At 39.9% G+C, this 23582-nt stretch overlaps 1 protein-coding gene and 2 non-coding genes across 3 annotated transcripts in view; 1 reads left to right on the top strand and 2 right to left on the bottom strand.

Moving 5' to 3' along the window:
- gjc1 (gap junction protein gamma 1) overlaps positions 1 to 21876 on the bottom strand; it is a 39142-nt gene extending 17266 nt beyond the window's left edge. The window contains exons 1-2 of the mRNA XM_028600243.1: positions 21732 to 21876; positions 18271 to 18301 (exon numbers count right to left, since the gene is read on the bottom strand). The gene's annotated coding sequence lies outside the window, so the exon portion shown is untranslated. The remainder of the gene's footprint in view (positions 1 to 18270; positions 18302 to 21731) is intronic.
- trnac-gca (transfer RNA cysteine (anticodon GCA)) lies at positions 1071 to 1142 on the bottom strand. The gene has a single exon. It is a non-coding gene; the product is annotated as a tRNA-Cys (tRNA).
- trnac-aca (transfer RNA cysteine (anticodon ACA)) lies at positions 1873 to 1944 on the top strand. Its single transcript has one exon. It is a non-coding gene; the product is annotated as a tRNA-Cys (tRNA).
- Positions 21877 to 23582: the final 1706 nt, after the last annotated feature.

The raw sequence follows: 23582 nt of genomic DNA, 5'->3' as shown, positions 1-23582 counted from the left end.
AGAGCTTTTAATGTTTCTTTATCTCAAGTCAAGCATACATGTCATGCAGCTTATGGCAATCTGATGGTATAGCTCAGTGGTGGAGCATCCGGTCCCCGTTTTCAACTATGGGTACACTTCATTAACCATAATAATATGGTTAATGAAGTACATACCTTAAATGCTATCCTAGGAACAAATATTTCTTATAAATGTTATTTTAGAATCTAGTTAAAAATATTGTAATGTTCCTTTATCAATAGTGTATCTACAGCTGACCAGCCGCACATCATTTCATGCTTAGCTGAAAAAAGACCTTAATTATAGGCAGTCCAGTCTTTGTTTATAATAAGCATGAAGGAAATGAAGTAAAAAAGCAACAAACAAGCAACAAATATGTGAAAACACTTTTTTTAAATACTTGGAGGGATACAGGAGGGAATTACAGTCTATAAATATAGTTGCACTATTATTTAAATCAAGACCTGATAAGAGTTGAGGAGGTTGTCCCCAGTGTAACTCTGAGTGCCCCCTGAAAGCCCATATACACAACCTGTAGGTACTACATGGTGTGGAAGCACTGGAATGCATATTTATTCAGTTCAATAAATTGATTTACATGAGCCTGAATAAGTGCATCAGGACAACATGATAATGTACTAAACTGGGCCATCTGTAAGGCAATATTAATTCTATGTGAAACAGTTTTATAGATCATCATTGCCTTAGTACAAAAACTATTTCAGTGAATCAATATTGATGCAAAGTGCTCACTTAGGTTAAACAGCATGTTTGGGGTGGATTTATTCGTACAATTACCTGCAGTGTGGTTGAGTGTGGTGTCTGGCTGGAACGGAAACCTGTAGACTTTCAGAACGCACTAGTACAGTTTGACACCTGTGGCTGTGATGTTATGTAATGTTCTGTGTTACATGCCAGTGGTTCTCAATCTCAGTGTCAGGAAACAGATTCCTGCTAGTTTCATTTGAAACATTCCAGCCTCTACATAAGGACTGCTGTGCTGTTAGACTGCAATAAACAGCATAAAGGATGTTTATGTTGTGTGTGGACATAAAAAATATCATTTCTACAGGGGACACCCAGAGTTGAACTGGGAACCTCTTGATCTGCAGTCAAATGCTCTACCGCTGAGCTACACCCCCTCTAACCTACTCCTGTATGTAAGTGGTTTTGTTTTGATAGGGTGATGAATAGATGGCTATAGGGTCTAAAGATAGCATACCTAAACAATGCACAATATAAATACTGTTGCACACTAATTAACAAACAAACACAAAAAAACAACCAACTAACCAACCATATCATGCTGTTTATGGAAATCCTACTGCTGAGAATCTATTAATGCAGACCAGAGGAAAACAACAAACTATTTAGTCTTATCCGTTTTGGTAATAAGTCCATTTTTGTTCATGTTATTTTGATCAAGCTCACATCTACATTAAGATCTCTGATATTTTCTAAAATGTACCATATTCATCAGTTTACTTTTTATAATATTAGATTTGATTACTTGGCAAGAAAATAAAAATAAGAGTAAAGTCTGTAAGGTGTGAGTTCACTGTGAGGTTCATGGTATCTCCAGCTCATGTACAATAGTGTTTGAATATTTAACTGCAGGAAGTCCATGGGAATATTAAACCGTTGTACATTTTTTCTGTAATTAGCATGGAGCAAATTAATTATTCAGGGTGAATAGAGGCTACAGCATCTACAAGCACACTTTCATTATCAAACAAAAACATTCAGAGGCTCATGAGTGAACACACTCAACACATCTGTGATTGAGAAGGAACAGGATTCCTGCTTGACTCAGTAATAGCTGTTTTGTTTTAGCTCTGAGTTGAGTTGAGCATCAATATTCATAATTTATAAGGGGGTATAGCTTAGTGGCAGAGCATTTGACTACAGATCAAGAGGTCCCCAGTTCAACTCTGGGTACCCTCTCTATTTATTACTAATGTAAACAGTGCTCTATGGACCATACCTTGGTGGCATGTTAAAGCAAACAATAGAGGAGCTCTGTGAAAAAAGCCTGCAGCTACAAACATAATAAGAGCTACAAGCTGTATTCTATAAATCCCGATCATGTACGTTTGATCTCTGCTTCACATCTTCCTTCAATATAACTATGTCTCTTAGTCTTCTGTGTTAAATCTAAGCCGTGGCTACATACATAGGTACGTGGTGGCACGGACCCTGCGTCGTAGCCTGACGTGCACCTCTCGAAAAATGTAACTACAGGTCGTAGGGACGCATGTCGCTCGGCTGTGGCTTGGTGGCGTTTCTCTTCCCACTACTCATTTCCTGGTTCTCCTTCTCCATAAACAACATGAAATCAAGGAGAGGGTTAACTTTTCCTGCTATAGATTTAGCACTGTGGTCAGAAAGCACAGGGGAGACACTTTGATTCTGCCTCTAGAGTCGGCACTCGCTCCAAAACTAATCACTGTCACTCTCTCACTCGCTCTACCACACACTCCCCATGCGCACATACATGCGGCCCTGCTATTCTCTTACAGAGATCGACGCACACACCAATGCACATGTATAAACTTTAGGCCACTTATGTAGGCTACGGTGAAACCTCTGCGTGGAGCCTCCGCACAACCATAAATCAAGCTTTAGTGGTAGAGCATTTGACTGCATTTTTTCATAACCTTTTCTTATGAACTGCATATGTTCTTTGAGAGTTGCGTACTGTATCTTCCATCACATGTACAGCAGCGTGACTGAGCCACACTTCATTAATGCTTTGCCATTCCAAAATCTTTAACTCAACTCAGCGTTTAAGATTCCCATCTCTAATTAGCGGCGAGGAGACGAGTTAACCTGAGATGAACAGATGGTCGGGCATCTCCGTGAGCATGTGTACGTTATCATCCATAATCATGCATGCCAAGATACACATGCACACATCCGGAAGCACACAGCTATCACCTCCTCAGGCTCAGGCTCACCTGCACGCTCAGAGAGTCATTAGAGAAGGAAGGAGGAAGAGGGAGTAAGGAGCTGAGGGAGGGAGGGCTGAAAGAGGTGGAGTCTGTGTGTGAATGAAGGCAGTGTTTGTGTGTGTATTGACTGAGTAAGCATATATAATATATGGTGAATTAGAGATAAAACAATTTTGTCCCAGTAACCAAGTTAAAGGCCATTGGTAAAGTAAAGTTCTCCTGAGGGTAACAGCTAGTCTTTGTGTGTATGTGTGTGTGTGTGTGTGTGTGTGTGTGTGTGTGTGTGTGTGTGTGTGTGTGTGTGTGTGTGTGTGTGTGTGTGTGTGTGCGCGCGCGCACTTGGGTGTGTGTGTGCTTGGGTGTGAGTCAGGCTGAGAGTGACTCAGAATTAGATGTTTCTTGTTGTGTCTTCAGGCGGGGATGGAGCGCATTCGACGTGTGTGTGTGTGTGTGTGTGTGTGTGTGTGTGTGTGTGTGTGTGTGTGTGTGTGTGTCTCTACATGTGTAGGTGCATGTGCAGAGCAACTTTGCCTTTGGAGACAGGTTTAGAGGGCAGAGGGAATGTATGTGTTTGTGTGTGTTTGTTTAAATGTCTGAATGTTTGTGCTCACAAACTACTATACATGTGTGTTATTCTTATTCATATTATTCTCGTTGCCCAGGGAAGTGGTCAGTCTTTCATTAGTGTGTTCACTTGTCTGACAGTTCTGTTCCTGAGGTGTCTGCTGGTGCTAAATATCACACACCTGGATGCATAGCGTGTGCGACTCCCTCTCTTTCCATGTCTTCTAAGACCCTATTACCATGCTAATAATATCCAACAAATCACATAGTACGTTCACCTTTCTGAGTCTTCGTCAGATCGGCCATACAGCACATACAGGATTAGGGATGACTTAATTTACAGTGGTGTATCTTTAATACCGCAGGAGCCGAAAAGCCGGGCAGAGGGAAGACGGATATGAGAGGAAGGTTTCTTTAAATAACATTCCAAATATGTGTGTATAAATACCACAGCTGGTTCCAATATTAAAGTCATCTACTGTTTGTACATCTGTTTATGCTGTAAAATGAGGAATGGGAATTGGAGAGTATAAGTTGAATTTAGTATGCTTTTCGTTAGTGGTAGCATGGTTGTGTGCATTTTCTGGCTAATATGCCACAACATCTGATGATTAAAAGGGCATAAAAGCATTTAGTAGTAACATATTATGATACTGTACAATAGTTCCCTCTGAAATGCAGCGGAGCCGAAATCACAGCATACATGAAACCGTGACAAAAATGTTACCTGATAACAATCATTATCATTAGTAACACACAACCCAGTCGATGCAAATTTATCAAGGTCATGCGAGATATGAAATGTTAATCTGTTAATTGAAATTCTGGAAGTGGAAATGGGTGCACATTCATTTTGAAATGCTAAATCATTCTAGCAGTATGTAAAAAGAAAATTCAAATTTCAGCAATCTTCACATGGCTACAGGTCTTTCACGCTTGGCTAATGTATCAGTTAGATAAATCTGACATTAGAATAAATTAAGTTGAACTGGCTGTATAGGCCCGCTGCATTCACTGTCCTCGCCTATGTGTTTGTAAAGGACTTTGGTAACCCACTTATGCAGCTGGATTTGCATTGAGTGAATTGAAGCGAAAGATTTAAATGGCATCAGTCTTGCTATTAAAGCAAAGCAAAACATCAGACAAACAGGGAGGAGCAATTCTCTCTCTTTATAAAAATGTGTGTGTGTGTGTGTGTGTGTGTGTGTGTGTGTGTGTGTGTGTGTGTGTGTGTGTGTGTGTGGAGCAGGGGGAGTGCTGTCCCTTGCCTCTGCTCAGTGTGTGCAGCAGCTGCAGTTTTCAGCCTCAGTCTAAACTGTAGGGGCCATTCTGCTGTCTAAAAGACTGATAGATACAAAGAGCAGAATGGTGATGAGAGATGACTCTGAGGAGAGCACTGATGGTGTGCTTCAAACACACTCAATTCGCAATTCAACATTTGTATGAAGTGAAAACAAAAACCACGCTTCCGGGTCAAGGATTCGGAGCGGGCTCTAAAATAAGTCACACTGTTTGGAGCTGTTTTTGGAAGAGGTGAACACAAGGGTAACACTGCCTTCAAAGCTTGTGTCGGTTTCACAACTGGCCTGAGGGTGGGAAAATCTTGGACTGAATTTGGAGAGAGTAGTCTCCTCCCTCCTTTCCTGATATGAGGTCTTATCCTTTGTCGTCCGCTGTCAAAACACACAGGAAAACAAATAATAATAACAAAGACCATGGATACAGATGCTGACCTGCGCCTGATGCACACATATGTTCCAGGGGGAAACCCTGCAAGCGAAGCAATCAATTCTCACACTCTATAGAAACAAACAGGCATGCATGTACACCTAAACAAACAAAGGGAGCTAAACACGCATTGCGCCCACAGTCTAATGAGAGAAAATGAGAGAGAGTGCATGAATGGAGTGCCCTGTTTCAGCCCATGGCATCGAGCGCTAAGCAATGACAAAGCTCTCATGCAACACCCCCATTCATAGTCTGGCACTAACGGTAGAAAATGGAGCTTGCTCGCGAGCCATATCACAGTATAGAGGAATTATAATATAAGAAAGCAGGGGGACTCTGCTGCACACTAGTATTCTTCCTCACCATCCCCCACCTCCCTCCCTGTGGGCCCTCACTACCCGCCCCCACAACTCCCAGCACACCCTCACCCTTCCACTAACCTCCCTCATTTTTGCTTTCACTACTGTTCTCAGTCCCCATCCCCCTCTCCAAAACCTCCACTTCCTTCTCCTCATCATCATCCACGAAGGACCATAAGGACAGATGCTCTTTATAATTACACACACTGCCTGCCACTGGATGATGATAATGGTTTATTCCAAACTAGAGGTCACGTATATACAGTACGATGCCTGTCGCTTCGTCTATATATTGTCAGAATAAATTGTGAAAATGCCTATCACAATTTCCTAAAGCCCAAAGTCATGTCTTCAAATTGCTTGTTTTGTCTGAGACACAATGACAATCATGTGAGACAAAGAAAAGCAGAACATATTCACAATGAGAGCTGAATTTTGGGATTTTTCCCAGAAAAAAAATCACATACAAAATCTGTTAATTGTTTGGTACCCCTTCAGATTTATCTTGTGTACCCCTTGGGGAGTAAATGACCACTCTAGCTTATGACCAGGCATACGCATTTTTCTGTTTTATTTGAATACACTTTTAGTCAGGTGATAACTTCTAGTAATTCAAATGAAAAAGTAAAGATTAAAAGAACATCTAAAAAACTTTATAACTGTCATCTCTCCCATCCATAATGTGAGATATGTTCATATCAGATGCAAACATCAGTGTGAATGGGGGTAGAGTTCAGTGGCAGAGCATTTGACTGCAGATCAAGAGATCCCCAGTTCAACTATAGGTACCCCTTGCTCCAACCAGCTATAACTTCTGCTACAACCAGAAGGTGGAGCTTTGCTCTGGGAATGCCGTTTATGTACATAGTAGCACTGTTTTGAGTGTCCATGGCAACCACTGAGAAGCAAACAGAGAAGAGATAACGGTTTCCAAACAAAGACACGTCTACACTGTATGTCTCAAGAGTTTTTGACTCAAGATCAAACTATATTTCAAAAGACGTTCGAGAGTGTGGAACAAACGAAAGTGCGTTTATTTCTTCTGTATCGCTATTTTTTAAACGTCCCCCCGTGTGACTGCACAATCATGGGAAATGTGGTGTGCAAAATGTAAACCTTTCAGAGGTGCCACCTTTTTCTCTAAACAAAGAGTTTTCTGCACTACACTTGTCATAACTCAAAACAAGTATAAATAGCAGTGGGTAAATAAGCAACATTCAAATGATTATGGTCTTCTATATCTTCTCACCCTGTTTCCTTTCTGCCTGTCCAATAAAGGGGACAATGCCAAACAATTATCTTAAATATTAAATAAATAAATGGTTTCCATTCTCACGTCAGCCGCAAGTTGCATTTTATTCTTATAGATCAGCTCTTATTTTTGGAGTGGTGCTCCAAACCGAGGGCAATTCTGAAATGAAGGGTTAACAAAGCCTTTAGCTCAGTATAAAAAAAGTATAAAAGAAGTAGTAATTAATTTATATTTGGTGGCAACTTTATGCTATGGACAATCCAGTTTTAGGCTCTTTTGGAACAAATCATGGTTTTCTAATGAAAGCGAAATGATAATGTTTTTTTAACTCAGCTATGACAAGAATATAAATGTGCTTAGTATAAAATTCACACCCTTTGTGTGTGTGTGGCTCCTATCTGATGAGTGAGAGGCAGCAGTGATGTGAAACAAACCCCCCACAGACTTCAACACACGGGCTAATTACTACACGCACACACACAAAAACACACAGTTTCTTCACTTATTGATGAGATTGATTTCTTTGTGCTCAGAGGTGCTATCCCTGCCAGCTGATGTGTGCAGGAGCTGATTAGATTGTTGATTTATGACTGACCATAAATAATGGCACTCTGAGCTCAGCTAGAATTGACTTGAGAGGGGAGACGCAGGGGATGCATGGCGAAAAGACAAACGGGTTAAGCGAGGTAAAGCAGGACAGAGGAAACAAGATGAAGGGGGCCATAAGAGCATTAGACCACTCCTGTACAGAAGCCTGGCTTAACTGTGAAGCTCATTGTCTCGGGCCAAAGCAGACCTGAGACTTGCCAACTGCACTCCCTCTGCTTTGTCAGGGCTGACAATGTCAGCGCTCACCATCGAGATGACAATTAGTAGAACGTAAATCACAAACAGATCCCTGAGGATGTAATACAATGCAACAACACTAATGAGTGACTGATTAACAGCTGTCTTATTAAAGTCCTCCCATTCTTAGTACCTGACATTTCACTTTAAAGTTAATAGCTTAACTTCCACCCCTGTAGCTAGCGTGAAATTGGCACTTAAGAGCATCATGAGTCGTGGACATCTATTTAGGGCGTGACAATGAGTCAATCAGTTAGAAACACGCATGACTTCCTGCTAAAATTAATTAGCATTGTGTAATGAAATGTGGCTTTCACCCTGCAGCAATGAGCGGTTTAAATCATCTTAGAGAAGCAGGCATTGACTTCACGAACCAAGCCCTGAGCTGCTGGGTCCGATGGCAGCGGCTCCGCACACACATGCTGCCAGGAAGCACACAGAGGCCAAATGCCACTGCCAGCCGCAGTTGAATTTTTCTTACTGCAGATAAGTAGAGACATTCTTGCCATCACAGTGACTGAATGCTGAGAAGATGATTTTGGCTCAGCTTGTGTGGAGAAAGAGGCGGGACGTCTGTGCGCTCAGGGCTCATGTTGGCATAAATGAGTGTGATTAAACACACATACATGCACCCTCACGATGCACCAAGCAAGTCCATATTCTAATTAAGGTTTTATTTGGGTTAAGCTGTTCACATGAACCATTGATAAATTGCAACCGAGTCTCCCTGTTGACATGAATGATTCACTTACCACCAATATTGTTGTCCACCTGTGATGCTGGTCTGCAGATTGAGCAGCAGTCTGTCTCTCTCATCTCTCTCTTACAATTTTTAATATATAGGAAAGAAATGATCCTAGTCCAAAATTTGTAATCTATATCTCTTGACAGACATTTTAAAACCAAACTGGCTCTTCATCAGGTACAGAAAAAGAGCCATGAAGTAGCCTACATATACTGATTTTAATGTAATAAGTATAAAGGAGAACACGTCATGGTGTTGCAAGTCTTTTGTGGGAGATAGCATATGCAATATTTTTTTGTAGAAATTCATATCTATTCTATAATCATATAATGCTGACTTTGAGTTTATGCAGTTGGTCAAAAAGTGAAAGAGGTCAAATGTTTTTTTTCACAGAGGAACAGTCATCATACAGTAACTTCCCAGAAAATATGAGTTTAAACTGTAACATGCAATTAATCTAAATCAGGTTGTGTTAATAGAAATACCCAAAAAAATGTCAAGAATGTAAGTGTACTGAAGTCAACCATACTTTTGCAGGCCTGAAACGTTGATTTCCTGCTTCCTTGATATATACACCATCTCAGAGACAAGAACACAACATCTACTGTACAACATCTTCTCTTTTTTTATAACAGCTGTTAGTTCGTTGCCTTGAGGAAATAATTCACCCTCTGCTGGTAGGGGTTAAGCATTTCACTCAAGGATGTTTTAGCAGATCCTTCCGATATAAATATAAATGCGTTGGCAGACACTGACCCTGACCCTGTTTCTTTTGACAAATCCAAAAGACATCATTCATATTTATATCTGGCCATGAATAGCAGGGGACAAGGATCTCCCAAGCTATACTTGTGGGTAATAACTCAAGTGTCAGTGCATAGCATCCATCAGCCATCATTCACTTTTATCTGACTGCACCATGGCCACTATCACTCCACTCGCCTTAAGTAGCAAAGCAGGCTGACTGAAGACTCCAGCGGAAGGAAGGGCCAAGCTTCATCAAACGACAATACTTAGAGACAGAGTTGATGCAGAGTTCAGCTTGAATTCATTACAGTGACTTACAGAGAGCCACCACATGGTGACATACATGTCAGTATAAATGACGGGCTTAATAGGTGAAAGTCAAGAGGTAAATGGAATGAAGCTCTAATTTTAGCCATGCTGCCAACATAGGTCTATGGATGTCAATGTCGTCAGACTGAAATATCTCAACAACTAATGGATGTATTGCCATGAAATTGGCTACAGACATTCATGTCCCCCTCAGGATGAATTGTAACAACTTTGGTGATCCCTTTTTCTTTCCTGCTTTTCTTGTAGCATTATCATCAGGTCAATGTTTGAATTAAAGCCAAATACCTGCTAAGCTAATGACATTCCCATCAGCCTCAGATGTACTTTGTGTTTAGTGTTAATTAGAAAATTAGCTTTTCTTACAAGCTAAAATTAGATGATTAACATGGTACAACATTAAGCTTGTTAGCATTGTTATTGTGAGCATGTTAGCATTTAGCTGGGCTACAGCCTCACATAGTCGCTGACATGGCTGTAAACTCTTGTTTTTACCTTATTTATCCTCCATTTAAAATATGTTTTGCAGTTATGGTTGAATCACTAAAAAAAGAAACTAAAATGTTACGGAGATACAAGTCATCTCCACTTCCATAAGACTGAAGCCTTGCTTGCTTGTCCCGATTACTATATATGTTTCATTTCTTATTATCTCTTTGGGAAGAGGGTCAAAGTTGAAATTGTTTGGGCAATTTGGGTATTATATAGAAGTAATATCAATATTCATATTAATTCACATACAGTAACTTTACTGCTTCAAAAGCAGACAATTTCATACTAAATGTATAAGCTGCTACCATAAACCTTCAATATAAATCACAAATTTTATGTAAAAACTACTACAAAAAAGATGAAGTCTTTTGCTGTCATTGTTTGCTGCTCTCAATCCATGTTTTTTATTCAAAACACACCCAGCTTTTCTGTGTAATTGGTGGTTGAGGTGTGTTCTCTCTGTTTTTTATTGAGAGTTTTGTCTAGTGTTTAAAGATTAAAAAATATGCCAGAGACAACAGAAAAGATTAAATGGAGGCACAGAGAAAAAGAGGAGGCAAGTGAATGCAAAGCTGCCAACATTAAAAATTGATTCACAGTTGCAGCCAAATTCAGCAGATGGTGAGTGAATGTAAACGGAACTGAGCAATCAGATTTCCTATAAAACACTTAAAGGATGCAGAGAAGGGGAGGAAAGAAAAGATTGAAGAAAGCTGGAGGAGCTGAGAAGGAAACATACTGAGAACAAAAAGAGCCCCTTTGCAGCAATATGTTCTCGCCTACGGTTACACTTGTTCCAATGCAACTTTAATCATCCAATCATGCTTGCCATGTCAACTGACAGGTCTGGTTGTGCAAAAATTGGATTTTAGATGCCATTCATCGATGCAAAGACAAGAAAAGGAACAGCTAGCAAATAATTGAGGAACAGATTTAAATCTGCAAAAGAGCTTTTTTTTAGGACAAGTTTAGACATGGCAATGTGTTGTTTATAAAATCTGATTTTATGATCAGTTTTTGAAAATTGCATTGGAATACACATACATACACAAGCTAGAAAATGACGTGTCTGCTCAAGAATTCCCTAAACAAATAAAGCACACATTCTCTAAGCTGAGAGTACAGACTCCATAAATCGATTGTTGCCTGAGGCAAATCCTTCAGGCTGCCTCACAGCTGAGGTGCCCAGTCGGTGTGTACAGCAACCCAATAAACACTCCTACATCACATTAAAGACCACACACTGCTGTGCTTACATTTGCATACATCAAGACTGGAAAAGTAAAGTCTTTTCTTGTTTAGGGCTATCTATGGCTTCTGTTATAGCAGATGAAATAAACACAAGTATATAATGTAAGATGGAAAAATAAATCTCCAAGTCGTTTTGTATTCTACTCACCAATACATAAAAAGGATTTATCTGCTATCCAGCCAGCCTATATAGTGCTTTAAGTTATAATAGTTAAGGTTTTTTATGAAATCCAGCCCCATTTTTTATGCTATTTATGGCGTTTCTTTTCTACAATAGCTATTGATTGTATTTACATTCAGTGATTAAGGACCCTATTTAATCAATCTATAGCGCATGGTCTAAAGTGCATGGCACAGGTGCGTTTAACTCCACTTTTGCAAGTTAAACGGCGCATCATCTGGGCACAAAGTGAGGCTGGGAGGACAGCACAAGCACTCCTGCCTGGAAAGGACACGCCACCCTAAGGTGCATTCACTTCACCCAAACAACAGGCTATACTGCCATCACTGTAACCACAGGTGTCACCAAATCTGAGATCTTAAGGATTACAAGACAAAACTAATAAGAATAAATCATCTGGGTTAATGCATGAGACAGGTTTGCCGACCTCAGGGAGAAATGAGTGTGTCTGCCCTGAGGGTTAGACAGAGAGGTGGGCTGAAGCTGAGGGGTCATGACTGCTCCTTTGCTCCCACGCCAAAACAGAGACAGGAGCAGTGATGAGATCCAGAGACAAACACACTGTGCCAGCCGAGGAAGCTGCTGCTGCTCTCCCCTACGGCCTGTGCATACAATCAAGTCATTATCATTCTCAGAACAAACACGTTCTTTATGTAATCTTTATGTAAACGCTCTGTCTCAAGGCGGAGAGAGGATCAGTTCCCTCAACTCCTAAAAACTGCATTTAAGATGGTCCCGAGCAGCAGAGGCCAAAACCAATAATAAACAGAAAAGAGAAAGAAAAAAAAACAGAAACAGAAACAGCACAGAGCTATTTAAAGTAAGGCCTTAAGCATTTCTGTCAAGGGAATCTTTTTCCCCTCTTTTTTTTTTATTTTAGACGTAGAGTCTCAAAGTGTTAGCCTGTAAGGCTATCATCGAGGCTACACTTGTAGCACAAGAGCATCTGTGCGTGCCTTTGGGCTTTTTCCTACCAAACACACCATGGTGGGCCATGGCTCTGATAGTCCTGAGGCCTTGTGGCCATGGAAACCCACTCATGTATGAATGTTACTTTGTTTAAACAAGACTCCAGGAGAAGAAGAAGAGGAAAGGACAGGAATGTCCTGGGAGACACATCACGTGTTGGTGATGTAACAGGAAAGAGAAAAGCAACAGGAGTCGCTGCTTTGGTGTTTTGCTGCCCAAAAAATATGGAGAGGAAGCTGACTTGAGGTTGTATGTGGGGGACTTTCCTCTATTCACTGGTAAAGGTTACATAGCCTACCTACATACAAGTGGAATGCTTAATCAACGCATCAAAATTAATATTTTCTCTTTATTAATGTAAACTTATACATACACACAACCAGTGGGCTTCTCTTTGTCCGTCTCTACCTTTTACTCACACTATTCATGTTGCTGCTTGCACCTCCTAAAAACAAAACAAAAGAGAGGACTGAGTTTTGTTTTATATCATTGCAAATAATATAATAACACACAGACCTTCTGTTATTAGCCACGCAGTCAAAAACACTATCAGAAACATCTCAGAAACGTATCTCTTATTAGAGCTATAACTCGTATCATGGTGATCATTTTGGTAAAATATGAGCTCATGAATATATGTTTTTTGTGGATTTGTAAAAACCTATATCTAACCTGCAACATTTCCTCAAAATCTACTCTAGTTATTTCCAAGGCTCCAGTAAAGCTCCAGTTAAATCTAGTCTAAGGTATGAGGTCTCCATAAGAGACTGTATAAACACTGAACATGACCCCAGAGCATCTTAGTGTCTGGAGTAACATGTTGTATATGGAACAGTGGCTAAAAATAACCCCGTGCTAGCTTGTCTCTTTCTAGCTTTTTATTAGTGTCACCCCTTTTATTTGCTCAATCGAGTGAAATTGTTCTCTACAACATTTAAAGAGCCACCCATCTGCTGGTTCACATGTCATGGCACAAACAGTTTCAAATCACAGTACATTCAAGAAAAAGACAATTAGGATTTACATGCTAACATTACTCAATATTTGTATTAGTAAAGGTGGAAATAAAATGTAACAAATTGTACAGCTAATTCCATGATGCTCACACTCGTGTGCATTTATCATGAGCTAAATAATTAGCTCTGTGATGCAATTGAGGTTGTGACCTTTTGCAGTATTGCAAGCAGTGGCAGGGAGGGGGAGGGGGGAGGAGGGTCTGCAAAAGCTGACACAGCACTGATGAAATGGTAGTAATATGTGAATTTGGTTATTGTTATAGTGAATCATTACTACAAAAATACCCCAAAAATGTCTCCTTTCCCAAATTACATTTTGGACTTCACACAATCTTTCCTGTGCCCTCAACTACTTTGGATTTTTGTTGCTCTCTGGTCCGTCTTCCTGTTTTTGTGCACTAACGTGTGTGTGTGTGTGTGTGTGTGTGTGTGTGTGTGTGTGTGTGTGTGTGTGTGTGTGTGTGTTAGTTTGTCTGCCTCAGTGTGTGGCAGAGTGTGGCAGCAAAGCGGTGACAGGGGTGTCGGCCTCAGTCTGTGAACCTGGCTGCTCTGTTGTTCCGCTAGTGACAGAGAGCGACGTCGCCCGACCATGGCTGCCCCAGCTGGGCCAATCAGGCGTGAGCGCTAGTGGACGGATCAGCGCATGCCTTCCGCCATGTGCAGCGCTGTGGCACAGATCCCCGTATGGATTCTAATCTACTGTTCCCCACAGTATCAGCGGCACTCTGCTGATCACTCCAGTGTGTTTGTTCAGATAATGGAGGAGTGTCTGTGCGTTTAATGAACTCTCTGCACCCTCCTTCACTACGGCTAGGTTGATAGTGTTTCAAAGGATTACACAGAGTCACATGGCTGAACACTGTGGGTTTGTGAAAATTTTGACTGCTATATGGGTTTCTGAAAGTTGAAAGAGTTAAAGAGTATTTTGGGCCTAAAGCTCATTTTTGACTGATGTTTCAATTAAACTGACGTTTAATTGATAATTAAAATAATGTGTCAGTTGCAGTGCAAATTTTCAATAAGGATTAAAGAAACACAAAAGTGCTTATTTCCATCCATGTTAAAATTATTAACAATATATGTGAATATACTTTTAAAATACAAATTAGGCCTTAAACCACATGACTGGAGTAGCACTGCCAAACTGATATTTTGAATTAATCCAAGAATACACTTAACCTACTCTGACAACACGAGATAGAAGTGAAACAACAGGTATGAGTCACACAAGCACACACAATGCGATGCACAGTCAGCTGTGTAGTAGCACAAATGTTACCTTACCACAACTGAACCCAGTACTTTGACTTAGGCTGCATTTACACTAAATCAGGCGTTGCGGCGGACATGCCAGTCCTCCCATTCCTTTGAATGTGGGTAATGTTAAAGGAAGACGCCAACTTATTGGGACTTTAGTTTATTCACTTTATCTTCCAGAATTAGATAAGTCCGTACATACCCTTCTCATTTCCTTGCGTGTCATAACTCTGTCTGACGCACCGACCGCTAGCCTGGCTTAGCACAGATGCTGGAGGTAACTGGCTCCATCTAGCCTACTGCTTCCAATAAGTGATAAAATAACGCCAACATTTTCCTATTTACATGTCGCAGCACCTGAGAAGCCCGTGGTGAGGAGCAGAGAGTTCGCCTGGAGTTCGCTCAGTTACTGCGAGAAAATCACTCTGCCCAAGTAGCAGAAGTTGCAGTGCTTCGCCTTCTGAGAATATAGTTCCCAGTATGTATACGGTTAGAATATGGCGGTGTCTCATGTGACCTTGTTATTTGTACACGCTGTGACTATACAAATCACAACATGTAAATAGGAAAATGTTGGCGTTATTTTGTCACTTATTGTGAGCAGTAGGCTAGATGGAGCCGGTTACCTCCAGCATCTGTGCTAAGCGAGGCTAGCGGTGGGTGCGTCAGACAGAGTTACGACACGCACAGAGATGAGAAGGCTATGTATGGACTGCAGGGGGTGATGAAGCGAAAAGTGGAAACAGAATCCACTTTTGGAGAAACGCAACCTGACATTACATGACAGATCACGATCCAGCGATTAGAAAAAATCACAATGGAGTGAAACATTACGTTTACAGTAAATGCACCATTTTAAAACCCACCGTAATGATCGGCCTTGCATACTGGTGAGTAACTGAAATTTTTTTTTTTATGTGTCGATGCGGACAAACAATCACTTGTAGAACCCAGCATACTAGCAGCATGGCCAAATGCGAGCAGTATGGGGAACACAATGGAGACCCAAATGGGCCATCATGATGACACTGCTGCACAACGCCTGATATGGTGTGAATTCAGCCTAAAACAGAGAGGAAGGTTGTGTCATTGGAGACTGACAGTGAATGAAAGGCATCTCTCTGCCTTCATTCCTGTCACGTTGTGACTCCGCCCCTCCTGTGACCCGAGGGAAGTGGCATAAGACCTGTCACCCCGAATCACGGCCCAGCCCACAACAGCCTAGCTCATATGTAAATGTGTCAGCATGCGCAGATTCATGAGTATGTCATATCAGTTTGAATATGCATGTTCAACACTGACTGGAGCGTAAACATCTCTGTACATGCAGGGCTCAGTGCATCTGTGTGTGTGTGTGTGTGTGTGTGTGTGTGTGTGTGTGTGTGTGTGTGTGTGTGTGTGTGTGTGTTTCCAGGCACACAGTATGTCTGTGCTGATCCTGGTATGTTATAGTGACATTCCCGGTGGGAAGGAGCCTCACGACTGTTTTCATTTGCAAGACTGCCCATATCTCTTCATGAGTACAGGCTGGGGGAAAGTGACATCTGATTTCATCCACACTTAGTGGGGTTCTCTCTGTCTGTCTCAATCTTTTTCTCTTACTACACATATTTCTGCTGTTTACACCTTCTCCAAGTGAGGATTTACTGCTTTTCTCTATTTCATATCATTGTAGATTATATTATGCTATTATATTATATACTTTTAAGTTTGTTGGCTGTTGGTCAGGCAATTTCCCTTTGGACTCTGGGATCACATGATGGGATTTTGTCTTATCTGTGGTTATTGTAAAGAAATTAGCACACAACAATAAAAAAGATTGTTAGTTGGAGCTCCAATGTGATAATTCCACATGCTATGGCAGAACAGTTTAATTTCAAAAGTAATAAAACTATTAAGGTGAACTCATTTCAGTGGTAAATTAGAAACTAATAATTGTTTTCATTATTAATGAATCCGTCTATTATTTTTTTCAACTAAACATTTAGTCTAAAAAAAAGAAGAGAGAAGTCAATCCCGGCTTCTCAGTCCACAAAAATGACATCTAGAAATTGCTTGTTTTGTCTGATCAACAGTCCAAACCCCCAAATTATTCAATTTATACTGATTATAAAACAGAAGAAAAGCAGCACATTCTCACATTTGAGAGGCTGAAACTGGCAAATGTTTGCCACTTTGCTTGATAGATTAGTTAATTAATTAGGTATCAAAATTGTTGCCAACCTGTTGACCGTAATATGTTGAATTAATCAACTAATTATTTTAGCTCTATGGTAAAAAATAATAAATTGGAGTGTTTGCAAATACAATATAATATTGAAGTATTCAGCTATACTGCATTGCTTTTGGACACATGCGTTGCACTTCTATGCACATGCTGTAGCAGTACTACATGTAGGACATGAACCACGGTGATCAGGATTCCCCTCTTTAGACAAAATCAGACATTTCTCTTTAATTTTTTTGCTAATTAAAGACTCAGAGATCTGCTGTGGCGTCACAGTGACACGTGCACCGACACAACTGTTTAGCGAAGGGTCAGGTCAGACTGCGAGGCTCGTTTTTACCGAGGAGTCATTGTGAGTCACAGAGAGCACGACACAACCCTCCCCTGCTCGTCGTCCTCTAATATTTGAAGTCTCCCCTAAAATATCCGGCGTTACGGACACAAAGCATACTCAGTTGTACTCTTGTACTTAAGACTACAATCATCCAGTACATAAACGATTCATCCTTCATATTGAATCTTTAGTCACATCACCGCTGACTAAATTAGGGAAACACAAGAAGGTCAAAATCTTTCTTATTTATGAACGTAAAGTTCATAATTTCTAAATTTAATGACAATTTAATTGCAGTTTTAATCTTCACAAGTATCTAAAGACACTCTGGCACATCTCAGTAGCCTCACCAATTATTTTCATACCAATGTTACGGAACAAATGTCACTATATTCACTCAATCTTCTAGATTAAACTATTCTCCCTGAAAATGACCATTTGCTGATTAGATATATAGTCCCATCACATCATCCAAATCATCAATTACATCCATACTGTACTTTCAAATGCCCTATCAGTACAGCTGAACCAAAGTCCCTACTTTATATAAGAGGGATTTAAGGTGGGTACATTTGATGACCTCTAACAATTGTAATCACCCGGTAATTACAAAGAGAGCGAAGTCCCTTGCCTCTGCTTTTACTTTAATGTCGTTTACAGGAACTGGCAACCAGAAAATGCAGAGCAAAGTACACAGTGTCAAGCTGAGGGAATCCAGACTAGTTGGCAGGCATAAAGACACAGTTTTCCCTCTGTGTGCTGCACTCTGAGGATTAAGGCTGGAAGTGTGCTCACGTCTGCTAAACCAGATATAGACATAATACCTTGATATTTCATGTCACACCAAGCCAGTTAGTGAAAGGCTGCAGCAGCGAAGGATCTAAGAATCATCCCTGCATATTTCTCAACTCATCCACAACACTGCAGCCACCGAACATGTTGACTGCTTGTGCTGCAAAACACCTGCTCCTCATATACAAGTTGGTGTGTGTTTTGATGTAGTGGCTAAAAGCATAAAATTTACCTCTTACTGTACTGGCTCCACATCACACATTCTGAAGGGAAGAATTGGGAAAAACAGGAAGTGAATTACTCCATGTATTCAAAATAGCTGCCTATAAAGCATGTAATTGACTTTAACACATCCCGCAGACATTTCACGGGACAATTATGATAATTGTAAATGCCTGATTTAATTGCAAGTGATTAACATTAAAAAACATTTAAATAACAGAGGTATATAATTTGATACACATAATATGCTGGTGATATTGAGAGATTTAAAGGATTTTAATGGTGGAAATGAAGCAATTTAGGATTCAAAACTATCATTTATGACTGATGAATACTGTATGTTACTGTATTATGTACATCTGGCTGAGACCATTTGTGTGGCAATAAGAAGCCCTTTTATTTCCATTATTATGTATGTAGTTAAATGCAACATTAAACCATGATGCTGTATGCAAAGTTCCTGAAAGGTTGCAAGAAAATCTATTGCACTTTTAATTTAATAACACCATTATCGATTACAACCCCCAGGAGCATTGTTCCTGCCCTTAAACGTGAATTGAAAGAGGAACAGAATAATGAATTCTCCAGTATATGGCAATATTGATTTTCCTTTTATCATAAGTCATTAAGAATTCAATAGTAACGTTTTTAAGCCAAACATATAAAGCTCTGTAATGGGCTGTGCATTATGGACTAGACTGATGAAAATATTAAATGTTAACAAGGGAACCAGATTCCTTCAGGATACATAAAATCATTTAGCTTGATCATCCTGAAGACTTTGAGTATTGCAGTGGTGGAATGTAACTAAGTGCATTTACTCAAGTACTGTACGTTTTGTCATTCTATTTCATTTGTACAATTCAGAGGGAATGTTTTACTTTTCACTCTACAGTTTTACTGTTTAATTTATTTGACAGTTCTAGGTACTTTTCAGATTAAGATCTTTACAAACAATGCACATGATGAATTTATAAAATATAATATACCTTAATAGTTTAAACTACTCAACAGTATATAAAATAGTTAAAAGTAGCTCATTAGCAGCATTATTGCATCAGTAATAGAAATTCCCAAATTAATTTAACAAATAGAGGGGCCATTTTCCTTTTGATATTTTAAGTACATTTAGCTTATTATACATGTGTATATTTACATAATTGAGGTTTTCAGTGCATGACTTTGGTTACTATTACTGTATTTGCATTTTTATGGTATTGTATGTTGCAGTATTACTTAAGTGAATGATCTGAATAGCAGTGGTGCTTTTTCCACTCTAATTTCTTTAGCAGGTAAAACTGAGCTCTAAATGTCATACTTTTATCATGCAATTTGTAAGTCAAGGCACTACTTTGCTGCATAGTAGATAGCCAGCTTTGTGAGTGTTGCTAATCACAACTTATCAAAGAGCCATTTTTGGATGGACTCTTTTTGTAAGAAACACAGCTGAAAATGTTGTTTTTATATATACTATTGGATCTGTTATAAATCAACTCACCAACCAAAGTGGCTATGAAACATTTCTCAGACATTTCTGGGACATCTTCTGATCATTTAATAAATATCCATGGAGAATTTATCACTTAAGTCTGCCAAGTCATGTTTTTTTTTTTTTTTTGTGGTCGCAGGAGTGTTTCTTTCCAAGAGTGAAATAATACAGAATATGCTGTATATTTTAAATGAAAAGAGGACAGGAGCACATTGGTCATGATACTAACTGAAGTGATGGGGCATTTCCTTGCTGCCACACAGAATCTGCTCCTCATCTCTCTCTCAGTGCTGGAGTGCACAGGGGTCGACTTCCCCTTCTCCCATATTGGTACAAGTTCCTCTTCCAATCCACACGGGGGATGCAGGGGTAACAAGGTGGGAGGGGTATCGGGCGACAGAGATAGACTGCCTTGCAGTAATAGTTTCACATACAGAAAATGTTCATTAAATCTATATGCAAGGCTGTGAAATGCCAAAACAGCACTTACTGGGTGCAAACAAAGAAGAAGGAATAAAGGGCAAATGGAGGTAGATATGCTTCTACTGGCAGCTTACCAAAAAATAAATTCTGAATAAATGCATAGCATCCATATGTTAAAGCAAGTATCATTCACTAGAACTAAGCTCTTTCATTTGGCAATATCCCAAATCCATTACAGTGACCTGACATATAGCGAGGATTTTCTGAAGCACAGGAGAGAAAGTCATTACGGTGGCTCATATTTGAGCCATTGCTGCTATGGCATTGACAAATGCTCCACACGGAAACCAATGTGGCATATTTCAAAGGCATCCAGCACAATGAAACGGATTCTCATCATAGTGAATAATGCCGGGTGCTGGCTGCTCCCCAGGTTAACCGCTCTGAGAGGTGGGAGTGTTTCTTTTGATATACTGACTTAAAAAATGATGAGCTAATCACTGAATCAGGGAATATGTATATGGAGGGGCTGTCAAAGCAATTGTTAGCGCATTCTGTTGCAAGAAAGGTAAAAGGCTTTTAGAGCCAGATCACCCAATCATGCCATCATGGATCAAATAAATCAAATCCTGAGTGTTTTTATATGCAGAGTTGCAAATTTTTCTACGCTCAATTGTGCAATTAAATACCTTGAATGGTCATTGTTAGAAAGGTGGTATTGTTATGTTCTTTTGGCAACTATTTAGTTTTAAACAATCTATTAAGCAAATTATATGTTTTATTATAATAAGCACTGCAGCTGCAATTAGCACATCTGTCACCTTGTTTTAAATAATTCAGTTCTATAGCTTTTGATAATGGGGCCCTGCATGCTTTATATTACAGGACTGTTCAATACAATTTACTACACACAGCTAAAAATGCATTGTAGGCAAAGCTTTTCAACACTCGTGAAATATATTCAGTATTAATAAATCTCAAGAGTTTGCCAATAACGTCATTACAAAGTCTGAGTGTACTTCCACTAATTTGAACAGCGCCTGCAGGATTAAACCAAATCCCGGGGAGAATCCCTGCACCGCCCATCTACACCATGTTTCTGCTGAAATGATTTGAGAACAAAAGATTATGAGACACTGTGGTTCAGTCTTCAAAACTTGATTAGCATTGCTTTTGAAGGCTTAAATTGCATTTGATTTGAAACTGATGGAAGGGCATTAAGACTCCAAATTAGCAGTTTATGTCAATTCGATGCGTCGGTCGCAACTGCTTCGCAAAAGCACGTTTGTATAGAGAAGTTGCTCTCTTGTTACTCACAGCTTGGCCTTGACCAAACGTGTTGCATTTATAAAAAAAAGAGAGAGAAAATCCAGTGCAAATTAAAACGGAAACAGACTACAAAGACGCAACCGTCGTCTGTGCGTTATGGTGCCAACTGGTGCGTCCATGACCCCCAACATCCACTCCCACCAAGGCTTCCATTGGGTTAGAAATTAGCCACATTAAGAACAAAGATGGAACTCGTCACAATATTGAAAAATCAAGACAAAAATTCTTACCGCTATGCGAGTCTGTGAAGATGCTTTAAGATGTAAGATGATCCTTTTTTTGGAAGGGGAAGGTCGTTTTGGACTTGGTGAGGTCCAAACTTGAATCCCGCCGTTGATAATCTGCTCCACTTCTCGGGAGGAACCAGCTCGGTGATTCGCTGATGTCTTTTTATCTCATAGCATCACTACGACATGTGTACGCATTCTTTGGCCATGCCAGCCTCGCTATTCTGTCTTCGGTCGAGGTACGTCGATTAAACTATGTGGTCTGCTGCGTAAAACCGGTGCCAAAATTCCTGCGGGCCCATTCCGTTACAGCGATGCTATATAATAGTCTGGTCATTTTGGCATGGGCTGAACCTACTCCGCTGCCAAGGACAGTTGCATCGGCTAATTACAACCAAATCCTGAGAGCTATTTTGTCCATATCTCTGTGATTGGCTCGAGAATGTGGTAATAAATAAGGCTCACGTGTGCCAGTTGGCTCCGATATTGTCTTTCAGGTCCCTCATCTTTTTCTTCTTCGCAGGAGGAGTGGACAGTGGAGTGGCCGATCTGTTGATCGCTGGAGGTCCACCTACATCCAGCGGTGTCTTTGTCTCGTATGTATCGGGATCGGCTTTCCGCCGTGTGCCACATCCAGTCCGACACTGGCTGAATGGGAGTCTCGTTGAGTCACAGCTGGATTCTCTGACTGAAAGCTTGGCGACCCATCTTTGCAGGGGAGCAGTAAAGCAGGATGCTGCGCGTACGCGTTTTTGACAGTGCGCGCACCCGACAGGTCACACATCTTCTATCCACAACATCTGCCTTTTAAAAAATAAAAAAATAAAAAGTAAAATAAGACAATTTTAAACAAAACCTCCAATTCGTTTAGCTTATATTGTGCAGACTTTTAGAAGTAACTAATATATTATCAGAATATTCTGTTTTGTCTGTTACAATTTATATGATCTATTATATAGACTGTATTGGAAACGTAAGATTAATATGGTTTCGTAATAATCCTACATTTATATTCTCAAAATATTAATGCCTGTTTTGTCTGTCTGGTATAATCATACTTAGTGGGTTTTCTTTTTAACTGCTAAGGTGTCATTTTTAAATCATGATATCTTTATATAGACTATTTGTATAGTATAATTCAAAAACGTGAACTTTAGGATTACTACGGTTTTGTAGTAATCTTACATTTACATTCTCAGAGTATTCCTATTGAAGCCTGTTTTGTCCGTCAGTAGCTATAATGGCATGCTAATCCTTAATGGGATTTTACCGGCTAAGGTGTCATTTTTAAGTCATAATCATATATTTATATAGACTAATATTTGAATAGTATAATTTAAAAACGTAGCATTACTATGACTTTGTAATAATACATTGATATTCTCAAAGTATGAAGTATGAATAATGTATTGTCAGTGTGGCTTAACTATCTATCACAGCTTTGAAAAAAGGTTATTAAAAGTGATGCACAGGAAGCAGAAAAGAAAACAGGATAGGAAACAGAAAAGAAAATAGAAAAAGAAAAAGCATTAGGTTACAGTGCAGTCAAAGAGAAATGAAATGGAAAGTAATAACAGAACAGACTCTTCTCTTCTCTGACTTTGATCAGGTTTGGTTTGTGGAGCCCACAAAGCTTGGATAAAGTGCAGATTTAGATGAGTTTAGCTCATTGGATGGAAAACAAAGTGACACAGTTTGACGACACACCAACAGGCCGCAAACCATATTCCAAGGAAATGACAGCAGCACACAGGATCCTTCAATGGATGATGTATATGATTCCACACAGTCTAAAATGCTTCCGTCTTGCTGATAATGAGTGGAAATGATTTGGATCATTCCAAGGTGCTTTGC

This window comes from Perca flavescens, chromosome 15 (assembly GCF_004354835.1).
Source record: "Perca flavescens isolate YP-PL-M2 chromosome 15, PFLA_1.0, whole genome shotgun sequence".
Classification (NCBI taxonomy): Eukaryota; Metazoa; Chordata; class Actinopteri; order Perciformes; family Percidae; genus Perca; species Perca flavescens.
The sequence above is the reverse complement of the archived record's forward strand: the minus strand, read 5'-3'. Positions and strand labels throughout refer to the sequence as shown.